This window comes from Triticum urartu, chromosome 6A (assembly GCF_056163025.1).
Source record: "Triticum urartu cultivar PI428250 chromosome 6A, HENAU_Tu73, whole genome shotgun sequence".
In the NCBI taxonomy this organism is placed as follows: domain Eukaryota; kingdom Viridiplantae; phylum Streptophyta; class Magnoliopsida; order Poales; family Poaceae; genus Triticum; species Triticum urartu.
In genome coordinates, this window is record NC_141878.1 from 310,057,414 (window position 1) to 310,070,137 (window position 12,724).

The following is a 12,724-nucleotide window of genomic DNA, read 5'->3' on the forward strand; positions in this document are numbered from 1 at the left end:
ATATCGTTGATTCTAAAGTAATTATTCACACTGATCACGCTGCTATTAAATATCTTATGGAAAAGAAAGATGCTAAACCTAGACTTATTAGATGGGTTCTCTTGCTACAAGAATTTGATTTGCATATTGTTGATAGAAAAGGAGCTGAGAACCCCGTTGCAGACAACTTGTCTAGGTTAGAAAATGTGCTTGATGACCCACTTCCTATTGATGATAGCTTTCGTGATGAGCAATTAAATGTCATAAATGCTTCTCATACTGCTCCATGGTATGCTGATTATGCTAATTACATTGTTGCTAAGTTTATACCACCCAGTTTCACATACCAGCAAAAGAAAAGGTTCTTCTATGATTTGAGGCATTACTTTTGGGATGACCCACATCTTTATAAAGGAGTGGATGGTGTTATTAGACGTTGTGTACCTGAGCATGAACAGGAACAGATCCTACGCAAGTGTCACTCCGAAGCTTATGGAGGACACCATGCTGGAGATAGAACTGCACATAAGGTATTGTAATCTGGTTTTTATTGGCCTACTCTCTTCAAGGATGCCCGTAAGTTTGTCTTATCTTGTGATCAATGTCAATGAATTGGTAATATTAGTAGACGTCAAGAAATGCCTATGAACTATTCACTCGTTATTGAACCATTTGATGTTTGAGGCTTTGACTGTATGGGACCCTTTCCTTCCTCTAATGGATATACACATATTTTAGTTGTTGTTGATTACGTTACTAAGTGGGTAGAAGCTATTCCAACTAGTAGTGCTGATCATAAAACTTCTATTAAAATGCTTAAAGAAATTATTTTTCCAAGATTTGGAGTCCCTAGATATTTAATGACTGATGGTGGTTCACATTTTATTCATGGTGCTTTCTGTAAAATGCTTGCTAAATATGATGTTAATCATAGAATTGCATCTCCTTATCACCCTCAGTCTAGTGGGCAAGTAGAATTGAGTAATAGAGAACTCAAATTAATTTTGCAAAAGACTGTTAATAGGTTTAGAAAGAATTGGTCCAAGAAACTAGATGATGCATTATGGGCCTATAGAACTGCATATAAAAATCCTATGGGCATGTCTCCGTATAAAATGGTTTATGGAAAAGCATGTCACTTACCTCTCGAACTAGAACACAAGGCATATTGGGCTATTAAAGAACTCAATTATGATTTCAAACTTGCCGATGAGAAGAGGTTATTTGATATTAGCTCACTTGATGAATGGAGAACCCAAGCCTATGAAAATGCCAAGTTGTTTAAAGAAAAAGTTAAAAGATGGCATGACAAAAGAATACAAAAGCGTGAGTTAATGTAGGTGATTATGTATTGCCATACAACTCTCATTTAAGATTTTTTGCAGGAAAACTTCTCTCTAAATGGGAAGGTCCTTACGTTATCGAGGAGGTCTATCGTTCCGGTGCCATAAAAATCAACAACTTCGAAGGCACAAATCCGAAGGTGGTGAACGGTCAAAGAATCAAACATTATATCTCAGATAATCCCATAAATGTTGAAACTAATGTTATTGAAACCGTAAACCCGGAGGAATACATAAGGGACACTTTCTGGAATGTTTCAGACTCCGAAAATGAATAGGTATGTGGTACGGTAAGTAAACCGACTCCAAAACAGTTTTTAAGGCAATATTTCTCCGTTTTGGAATATTTAGAAAAATAGAAAAATAAGTAGTAGTCCGGGAAGGACACGAGGGCTCCACGAGGGTGGAGGGCGCGCCCTACCCTACTGGGCGCGCCCCCTACCTCGTGGGCACCTCGCGTGCTCTCCGGACTCCGTTTTCTTACACGACACGTATTTTGGTCAGTAAAAAATCATTATATAATCTCCTAGGGGTTTTGATTCCCGTGTCACGCAAAAATCCCCTATTTTTGTTTCGAGCTGTTTTTTTGACAGATCCAGGTCCTCATGTCGTCTTCAAGCGCCCCCAAGGACCAGTTCTTCGAGAAGGTCATCAACCCCTACCTCGCAGAAGTGCTGAAACACCCTCAAACCATTGAGATGCGTGAGGGGTTGTTGCACATCCGCGATGCTGAGGGAGCAAGGAAGACCGGAAGCACGGAGGCAAGGCTCGAGGCATTGGAGCAAGAAGTTTTCAAGTGTCAGGAGATGGTGGAGCGTGGACTCGATTCCAATCACATTATGATCATGGAGTTCACCAACAACCACAAGCTGGACGTCAAGGACATTGGGGAGGCCATCTTCAAGCTTCACGAGAAAAACGAGCACCTCCAAGCCCAGATCTATGACCTGCAAAAGCAAAACTGTGAGTATGAATATAGATTCAAGAGGATGAGTTTGGCTGCAGATTTGAGGTTTCAGGAGACTCGGTCATCCTTCTATGATGGTGAGCCTATGCCTTGGAAGAAGGACGACAAGCCTACACCATCAACAAAATCACCACCATCTCCATCAACAAAGAAGAATTGAGTATCTGGTATGGGCACTCCACTTGGCAACTGCCAAGCTTGGGGGAGTGCCCCGGTATCGTATCACCATCACTTTTATCTTTACCGTTTTTCTTAGTTCGATCCTTTTGGTAATATCTTGATCTAGTAGAATAAAAGTTCTTAGTATGATCTAGTCGTGAGTTTTGCTTTATTATCCTTCTATGTAATCGAGTCCGTGAGCTATACAATAAAGATTAGTGTTGAGTCAAGGGCTTGATTATTTTGCCATGATCCTAAGTGAATAAAAGAAAAGAGAAAGAAATAAAAAGAAACAAAGAGATCACGTGAGTCTTATGGACAGTAATGAGCTCACATAGAAAAAGTATGATGAATAGAAGTTGTTGAGGGTTGACAAACATAGTTTTGGTCATCGTTGCAATTAATAGGAAGTAATAAAAAAAGAGAGGTATTCACATATAGATATACTATCTTGGACATCTTTTATGATTGTGAGCACTCATTAAAATATGACATGCTAAAGAGTTGACATTGGACAAGGAAGACAACGTAATGGGTTATGTTTTCTTACATCTGAGATGAATTATATTGTCTTGGATCTTCCAACATGATGAGCTTGCCTTTCCCCCTCATGCTAGCCAAATTCATTGCACCAAGTAGAGATACTACTTGTGCTTCCAAATACCCTTAAACCAGTCTTGCCATAAGAGTCCACCATATCTACCTATGGATTGAGTAAGATCCATCAAGTAAGTTGTCATCGGTGCAAGCAATAAAAATTGCTCTCTAAATATGTATGAGTGATTGGTGTGGAGGAAATAAGCTTTATACGATCGTGTGATATGGAAGTAATAAAAGCGACAAACTGCATAATAAAGGTCCATATCACAAGTGGCAATATAAAGTGACGTTCTTTCGCATTAAGATTTTGTGCATCCAACCATAAAAGTGCATGACAACCTCTGCTTCCCTCAGCGAAGGGCCTATCTTTTACTTTTATCTCCTACATTGCATAAGAGTCATGGTGATCTTCACCCTTCCTTTTACATTTATCCTTTGGCAAGCACAATATGTTGGAAAGATCATGGTATATATGGCTAATTGGATGTGAGTTTTCATGAACTATTACTGTTGACATTACCCTTGAGGTAAAACGTTGGGAGGCAAAACTATAAGCCCCTATCTTTCTGTGCGTCTGATTAAAAGTCCATACCCATAAGTATTGCGTGAGTGTCAGCAATTGTGAAAGATTATATGATAGTTGAGTATGTGGACTTGCTGAAAAGCTCTTATACATTGACTCTTTCCTATGTTATGATAAATTGCAGTTGCTTCAATGACTGAGATTGTAGTTTGTTAGTGTTCAATGAAGTTTACGATTCATACTTGATATTGTGATTGAATTATTACTCTAGCATTAGAGATTATATGACAAAGAATTATATAAGTTGCTGTTCTAATAATGATCATGATGCCCTCATGTCCGTATTTTATTTTTATCGGCACCTCTATCTCTAAACATGTGGACATATTTTTCGATTTCGGCTTTTCGCTTGAGGACAAGCAAGGTTTAAGCTTGGGGGAGTTGATACATCCATTTTGCATCATGCTTTTATATCAATATTTATTGCATTATGGGCTGTTATTACACATTATGTCACAATACTTATGCCTATTCTCTCTTATTTTACAAGGTTTACATAAAGAGGGAGAATGCCGGCAGCTGGGATTCTGGGCTGGAAAAGGAGCAAATATTAGGGACCCATTCTGCACAGCTCCAAAAGTCCTGAAACTTCACGAAAGTTGTTTTCCAAATATATAAAAAATACTGAGAGCAAGAACTTCACCAGGGGGCCCACACCCTGCCCACGAGGGTGGGGGGCGTGCCCCCCTACCTCGTGGGCCCCCTGGTGGCCCTCCAGTGGCCATCTTCTGCTATATGGAGTCTTTCGATGGGAAAAAAAATCATAAGCCATCTTCTCGGACGAAACTCCGCCGCCACGAGGCGGAACCTTGGCGGAACCAGTCTAGGGCTCTGGCGGAGCTGTTCTACCGGGGAAACTTCCCTCCCGGAGGGGGAAATCATTGCCATCGTCATCACCAATGCTCCTCTCATCGGGAGAGGGCAATCTCCGTCAACATCTTCATCAGCACCATCTCATCTCAAAACCCTAGTTCATCTCTTGTATCCAATTCTTGCCTCCAAGTCCGGGATTGATGCTAGTAGGTTGCTAGTAGTGTTAATTAATCCTTGTAGTTGATGCTAGTTGGTTCAATTGGTGGAAGATCATATGTTTAGATCCTATATGCATATTAATACCCCTTTGATTATGAACATGTTTATGCTTTGTGAGTAGTTACTTTTGTTCCTGAGGACATGGGAGAAGTCTTGCTATTAGTAGTCATGTGAATTTGGTATTCGTTCGATATTTTGATGAGATGTATGTTGTCTCTCCTCTAGTGGTGTTATGTGAACCTCGACTACATGACACTTCACCATTATTTGGGCCTAGAGGAAGGCATTGTGAAGTAATAAGTAGATGATGGGTTGCTAGAGTGATAGAAGCTTAAACCCTAGTTTATGCATTGCTTCGTAAGGGGCTGATTTGGATCCATATGTTTCATGCTATGGTTGGGTTGTAACACCCTCGATGCGACTATATCTCCCACGTGTCGAGGCACGACTTAGAGGCATAATTGCATTGAAGGCATATGTCGCAAGTTAGGCAATCTTCACAACATCCCATGTAATATAAATAATAAAGGGGAGATAACATAGTTGGCTTACACTCGCCACGTCAATCAAGTACATAAATAACATTACATCATCCAAACACTCATGGCCCGACTACGGCGCCAAAATAAAAGAGAACCCAACATGCGACAACGGCCCCGTTCACCCCCAACTGGGCACCACTACTGATCATCGGGAAAGGAAACATAGTAACGTTGAGAGTCTTCGTCGAACTCCCACTTGAGCTCATACGCGTCTCCTGGAGCGGAATCATCAGGCCCTGCATCTGGTGTAATAGTAATCTGTGAGCCACAGGGACTCAACAATCTCGCACCCTCGCGATCAAAACTATTTAAGCTTATAGGAATGGCAAGGTAAAATATGAGTGGAGCTGTAGCAAGCGACTAGCAAATATGGTGGCTAACTTATTCGCAAAAGAGAGCGAGAAGAGGAGGCAAAGCGCGAGCGAGAAACTAGAGAGCAACCTGCGCAAACATTACTCCAACACCGTGTCCACTTCCCGGACTCCGCGGAGAAGAGGCCATCACGGTAACACACTCAGTTGATTCATTTTAATTAAGTTAAGGTTCAAGTTATCTACAACCGGACATTAACAAATTCCCATCTGGCCATAACCGCGGGCACGGCTTTCGAAAGTTCAAATCCCTGCAGGGGAGTCCCAACTTAGCCCATGACAAGCTCTCACGGTCAACGAAGGAATATACCTCCTCCCAAGACGTTCCGATCAGACTCGGTATCTCGGTAATTCAAGACACTTCGACAGGTTAAAACAAGTCCAGCAACACCGCCCGAATGTGCCGACAAATCCCGATAGGAGCTGCACATATCTCTTTCTCAGGGCACACTCAGGTGAGCCAGACGTCGGGTAGGCCAGCCCAGAGTTGCCCCTGGTAGCCCCGGACATCGCTCGGTGGGACCAACACTCAGAGGAGCACTGGCCCGGGGGGGTTAAAATAAGATGACCCTTGAGTCTGCAGAACCCAAGGAAAAGAAAAGGCTAGGTGGCGAATGGTAAGACCAATGTTGGGCATTGCTGGAAAAGCTTTAATCAAGGCAAACTATCAAGGGGTTCCCATTATAACCCAACCGCGTAAGGAACGCAAAATCCGGGAACATAACACCGATATGATGGAAACTAGGGCGGCAAGAGTGGAACGAAACACTAGGCGAGAGGCCGAGCCTTCCACCCTTTACCAAGTATATAGATGCATTAAGATAACATAGCAATATAATGATATCCCCAACAAGTAAAATATATGTTCCAACAAGGAACGGCCTCCAATCTTCACCTGCAACTAGCAACGCTATAAGAGGGGCTAAGCAAAGTGGTAACATAGCCAATCAACGGTTTGCTAGGACATTGGTGGGTTAGAGGTTTGACATGGCAATTTGGGAGGCTTGAAAGCAAGTGGTAGGCATCGTAGCAATGGCATAGCAAAAGAGCGAGCAAACTAGCATAGCAAAGATAGTAGTGATTTCGAGGGTATGATCATCTTGCCTGCACAGTTGTCAGAGTTGACTGGATCCTTGAAAGCAAACTCAACGGGCTCCTCATTAGCGAACTCATCTCCCAGCTCTACCCAAACAAGACAAACAAGCAACAAGGACACAATCAACCACGTGCAAACTCAAACAACACAATGCAAAGATGATATGCTATGCGGGATGTGATGCGGGATGCAAAATGCAAGATATGACAGGAAATGCATGAACCTGGCCTCAACATGGAAATCCAAGTGTGGAACTGGAAAGATGATATGAAATCGCTTGAAAACGATATAAAGAACGCCGGAATCGGAGTTACGGTTTGGAAATGGCAAGCGATTCAAAAATGACACCGGTTTGCGATTTACAGCAAGTAGGCATCTAAATGCAAAGAAATGAACATGCTACAACACTCAAACATGACAACAAAATACATGGCAGGGATGCACACAAGATGCTTAACAAAAGTCTAGCACTGAGATACGGCCAAATCATCCATTAACAGGTTCAAACAAGCATGGCAAAAATGCAAATGGCAAACAGATCTCAGACTTAGTGAAATCAACACTTGTCTGGAATTTCGGATCAGGTAGCCCTCTTCGGAGCAACAAAACTATATGCTACAGGACCTGAACATGGCAAAGTAAAGCATGGCATGGAGCTACTCAAAGAGCTTAACAAAAGTCCCTTAGTGACCTTGAGCCAAAAGGGATCAGAAAATACAATTGCAAGCATGTGAACATAGCGAAAACATAATCAGTTTCAGACTTAGTGAAAAACTGACACATGTTGAAATATAACTCAAGTAGGCATGTTTACGAGCTCGATACACTCACTACAGAGCAAGTCATGGCAAGACAAGCATACACACATCAACAAGGCACAAAATGCAAGCTAGACATGGCAAGAAAAATAGCATAGCATGCACGGATCAACTACAACATCACCGGCAAAATTGCAAACAAGTTGACAATCTGCCCAGATTCACAAAGTAGCAAAAGTAGAGCTCGATTGACTCAAGCTAGGGTGCTCCATAAATGCAAACAAAGGCATGGATGGATAGAGCACTACAACATTAACAAAACTCCCTTAATGATCATCCTCAAAAGAGGCACGGATCACTAGGAAACAACATGAACATATGGCAACATGAGATAAACAGCTCCAGGACTTAGTGAAATCACCAAGTCCCTGAAAACAGAATTAGCAAGTGCACCACTTTGCAAGCTTGCACAAGTCACCACACACATCCTAAAAATACATGGGTTGCACCTCTGGAAAGATGACAAAACTCTTAACAAAACATAAGTAGGACTCACGGGCATATCATGCACACATTAATCATGGCAAAAAAGACAAAAGTGCTAAACGGAGTAACAGATCTGGCAATTAACTCAAGTAGCCCTCTTCTAACAGCATTTCGGGCATCAAGATGAGCTCAAATGAAAATGATGCAATGGAATGAAATGATGTACTCTCTGAGATGAACATTTTGATATGCTATATGCATGAATCGGAGCTACGGATGCAAAGTTACAGGGCTACGAACATGTGCATATGGACTGAGAATAACTGGGACTTAGAAAAAAAACAACCCTCAGATCTAGGGTTTGCACGGATTTCGAAGTTGGCCGGAAACACTGTAGACGCCGGACTTCGTCGCGGCTTGCCGGAGGAAGGAGAAGGCCGGCGAGGTGCTCCCGGGGTCGGCGGTGGCGGCGGCGGCCGGGCGAGGCGGCGGCCGGGAGGCGGTGGCGCGCGGGCCGGGAGGGCCTTCCCTGGGCCGCGCGGGCCGGCGCGGGGGAAGACGGCGGCGGTGACACTTGGCGCCGCAGAAGTTGCCGAGGCGGCGGGGCGGACGTGTCCGGCCGGCGCGGATCTGGGATTAGGGTTTGAGGACGAGGGGATCCGGAATTTCATGGAGAGATCTATTTATAGGCATAGGAGGAGCTAGGAGAGTCCAAATGAGGTGCGGTTTTCGGCCACGCGATCGTGATCGAACGCTCTAGATGGTGGAGCAGAGTTAGGTGGGTTTTGGGACAAATTGGAGGGGTGTTGGGCTGCAACACACACGAGGCCTTTTCGGTCCCTCGGTTAACCGTTGGAGTATCAAACGAAGTCCGAATGATACGAAACTTGACAGGCGGTCTACCGGTAGTAAACCAAGGCCGCTTGGCAAGTCTCGGTCCAATCCGGAAATGTTTAATCCCCACACACGAAAGAAGGCTAGAAATGACCACCGGAGGAGAACGAAGCGCCGGAATGCAAAACGGACAACGGGAAAAAATGCTCGAATGCCTGAGACGAGCACGTATGAAAATGCAATGCACATGATGACATGATAAGAGATGCATGACAATGATAACAACACACGGAGACAAAACCCGAACCCGAGGAAATAAATATAACTTAACGCCGGAAACGGCAAGAGTTGGAGTACAAATAGGGAAAGTTATATCCGGGGTGTTACATAGGTTTACCTTAATACTTTTGTTGTAGTTGCGGATGCTTGCAATAGAGGTTAATCATAAGTGGGATGCTTGTCCAAGTAAGGACAGTACCCAAGCACCGGTCCACCCACATACCAAATTATCAAAGTACCGAACGCGAATCATATGAACGTGATGAAAACTAGCTTGACGATATTCCCATGTGTCCTCGGGAGCGCTTTACACCATATAAGAGTTTGTCCAGGCTTGTCCTTTGCTACAAAAAGGATTGGGCCACCTTGCTGCACCTTATTTACTTTTGTTACTTGTTGCTCGTTACAAATTATCCTATCACAAAACTATCTGTTACCACTTATTTCAGTACTTGCAGAGAATACCTTGCTAGAAACCGCTTATCATTTCCTTCTGCTCCTCGTTGGGTTCGACACTCTTACTTATCGAAAGGACTACGATAGATCCCCTATACTTGTGGGTCATCACAAGCCCATCTCGGTGAGACCGAGATCCCATCGGTGAGACCGAATTGATTAGGGTTTATGGCAGTGGCTATGTCAAGAGAACTTGTTGGGGCCAGATAGAAAGTTTCGGTGGGGCCAAGTTTGACTTTTGGTTTGGGACAAATGTGGATATGAGAAAGTGGTTGAGGGCTTTGGAGCATATCACTAAGCACTTTGAGCAAGCAAGCCATTAAGCAACACCTCATCCCCTCTTTATAGTATTGGCTTTCCTATGGACTCAATGTGATCTTGGATCACTAAAATGAAAAAAATGTAGAGTCCTGAGCTTTGAGCTTGAGCCAATCATTTGTCTTCATCATCTTGAAGGGGTCCCACATCCTCTAGTCCATGCCACTCCACTATTGGACTTATCTGAAATATGCTAGATGAAAGTATTAGTCCAACAAGAGATATGTTGACATTAATTACCAAAATCACCCAGGGAGCACTTGTGTTTTCAATCTCCCCCTTTTTGGTAATTGATGACAACACACATCAAAGCTTTAGATAAAGATATAGAGAATAACAAGTAAAGCTTTGGAAAGACATGTAACATGCATAGTCTCCCCCTATATGTATGCAATCATGTAAATATGGAATATAAGAACATGTGAATGCATAGCATGACAGAGTAAGCAATGTGTTACATGTATCTTGGCTATATGCATCAGAGCAAAAGATGTAAATATAGGAAATGTACCTACATGCTCATGAGTCTTTCTTGCAAACAATATGTACATCAGCAAGAAGTCCTCATACACATGAGTGTGATGCATATACTTACCTTGTGGGTTTGAGTTGGCTTAGGAGGAATGAACCTGAGTAAACAAGGTTAGATAACACAGATACATCTACTAGCCAGAGTAAACAAAGAAACCACAAGAGTACCAAGACTGGGAAGACATGTAGAGAGTGAGTACTGAGTACTCTATTGGATATAGACATGTCCCCAAAGGTAAAGATATGCAATGAATTCAAGGATTTCCTTCCCTTAGATGTCTTGCTCCCCCTGAATCTTGCTTGGGATACCGGGAGAAGATAGGGAACATAAAATTAGAGCAACGAAAGAAAAAAGAGCAAATGCAAACAATCAAATATGAACATGTCTTTCCCCTCTTAAAGACATGTAACTTCTCTCCTCTTGAACACCAGGCATCCGGGGTCTTTGATGTGATACTTCTTTCTCATTGAAGAACTCTCTCCCCCTATAGAAATGATTATGCTTTGATGTGATCTCTCTCTACCCCTTTGACATCAATTTCCAAAAAGGGCTCTTCTAGATGTTTGTTATAAATGGGTTCGGTCCTTCAGTCACAAAGCAAAGCAGCAAGTTGAATGTGATGCTGGTAGAGGACAAGAATCATTGAGTGGAGATGGAGCAAAAAGAATGCAGGAACAAGTGGCAAGTTGTCTTTCCTGTAGTGAAATCGGTCGCACCGAGTGGTGTGTTCCGGTTGCACCGAAAGAGTTCGGTTGGACCGAAAACAACAAACTGGTGTGACCAAGTTTATCACAGAGAAAACACTTGTCACCTCAGCTCACTAGACAAGAAAGATCTCACAAGGATTTGCAAGGAATTGGATGCAGGGAATGCAGAACAAAACAAAGAAAAAAAAATCTAGATGAAGTTTGCAAAAACTCAAGGAAACACTAGAGAACTTCATCTAGAATTGGGCGGTGACAAAGTCACCTATGTTAGAGTATATTGACTGAGGAGTCAAGTAAGAATAGTTGATCGTAAGTCATAATCATAGTTTAAGCTCAAAATGGGGTTACCATTTTTCGTTTAAGCATTTGATGTATTCACGTCTTGTTGAGTTGCTTTGACCTATGTCTTGAGGCAACGCTTCTCTATGATGGAATGACATACCTTGGGTGGTGGTGTTGATCTTGATCATGTAGTTGAACTTGCGTAGGGTGCTCAAGGTTGATGTAGCACAAGAATGGTTGGGAGCACCACTTGGAGTTGAGTTCATCTACCTACATGGGTTAGTTTTGCAAGGAAGAGCACTTGTGTATCCAAAATGACAATCATGAATTTTTTTTGACTGTGAACTGTGGGCAAAACCCCCACAGCAGATCAAAACTTTATTGAAAAATAACAGATACAACAAGTTGATTACAAGGAGTAACCAGGTTACAAGGAAGAAGAAAAAAGAAAGCCCTACAAAACTAGCTTAGGGTGGGAGGTAAGAGATCCATTTGAGCAGGTCATCCTTGTAAGCAGCTCTGATCCTGTGCTGCATGAGGCTAATATCCTGCCTAAAAGCAAACCTCCATTTATTGAAACTGGCCCTCTCATTTCTGAACACTTTGGCATTTCTGATGATCCAAATATGCTAGCAAGCAATGAATACCACTTCAGAAAAGAAAGGACTAGCAAAACCTCTCCTTGCCTGAGTAACCAGCTCAATCATGGAGGTGCCAGCAGACCAATCAATCTGTAGATAATTCCCGACCCTTACACTAAAATTGCAATTGAAGAACAAGTGATCTCTGGTTTCCCTAGCCTGCAAAGGGCATAGCCTACAGTGGACTCCATCCTCCATGTGCCAGTGCCTTCTTTCAACCATATCCTTGGTGTTTAACCTGTCCATAATAAGCATCCAAGCAAAGACCTTGATCTTGAGAGTACAGGAGGATTTCCATATCCAACAGAGCAAAGGATTGAAGGACTCAAACTGAAAGGAGTGTGAGTAAAACATCTTCGGCTTGTAAAACTTGGAAGAGCCCTGCCAGAACCAACAGTCCTTCGAGCTGGGGTCTCTTCTGTGTGAGTTCATTAAATCCTTTATCAGATTTAACTCATCAAAGGCTTGAGCCGATAAGGGAAGGTGAAAAAATTGGTGCAGATCCTGGGTGTTGAAAATTTCCTTAATTGAGACCCAGGGGTCCTTGGCAAAAGAGAAAAGCCTTGGGAATCTTGCCTGTAAACTAGATGTTTCAGAGCCAAGGTTCCAGTTATCAGACCAAAAGAGAGCAGTGTCCCCTTCATTGATCTGCACCCAGGAGCAGTCCCTAAAATGCTGCATGACTTTGCAAATATCTCTCCACCAGAAGGAGCCACAATCATTTGTTCCCTGGGGCATTCTCTCAAAATAATATGAGTA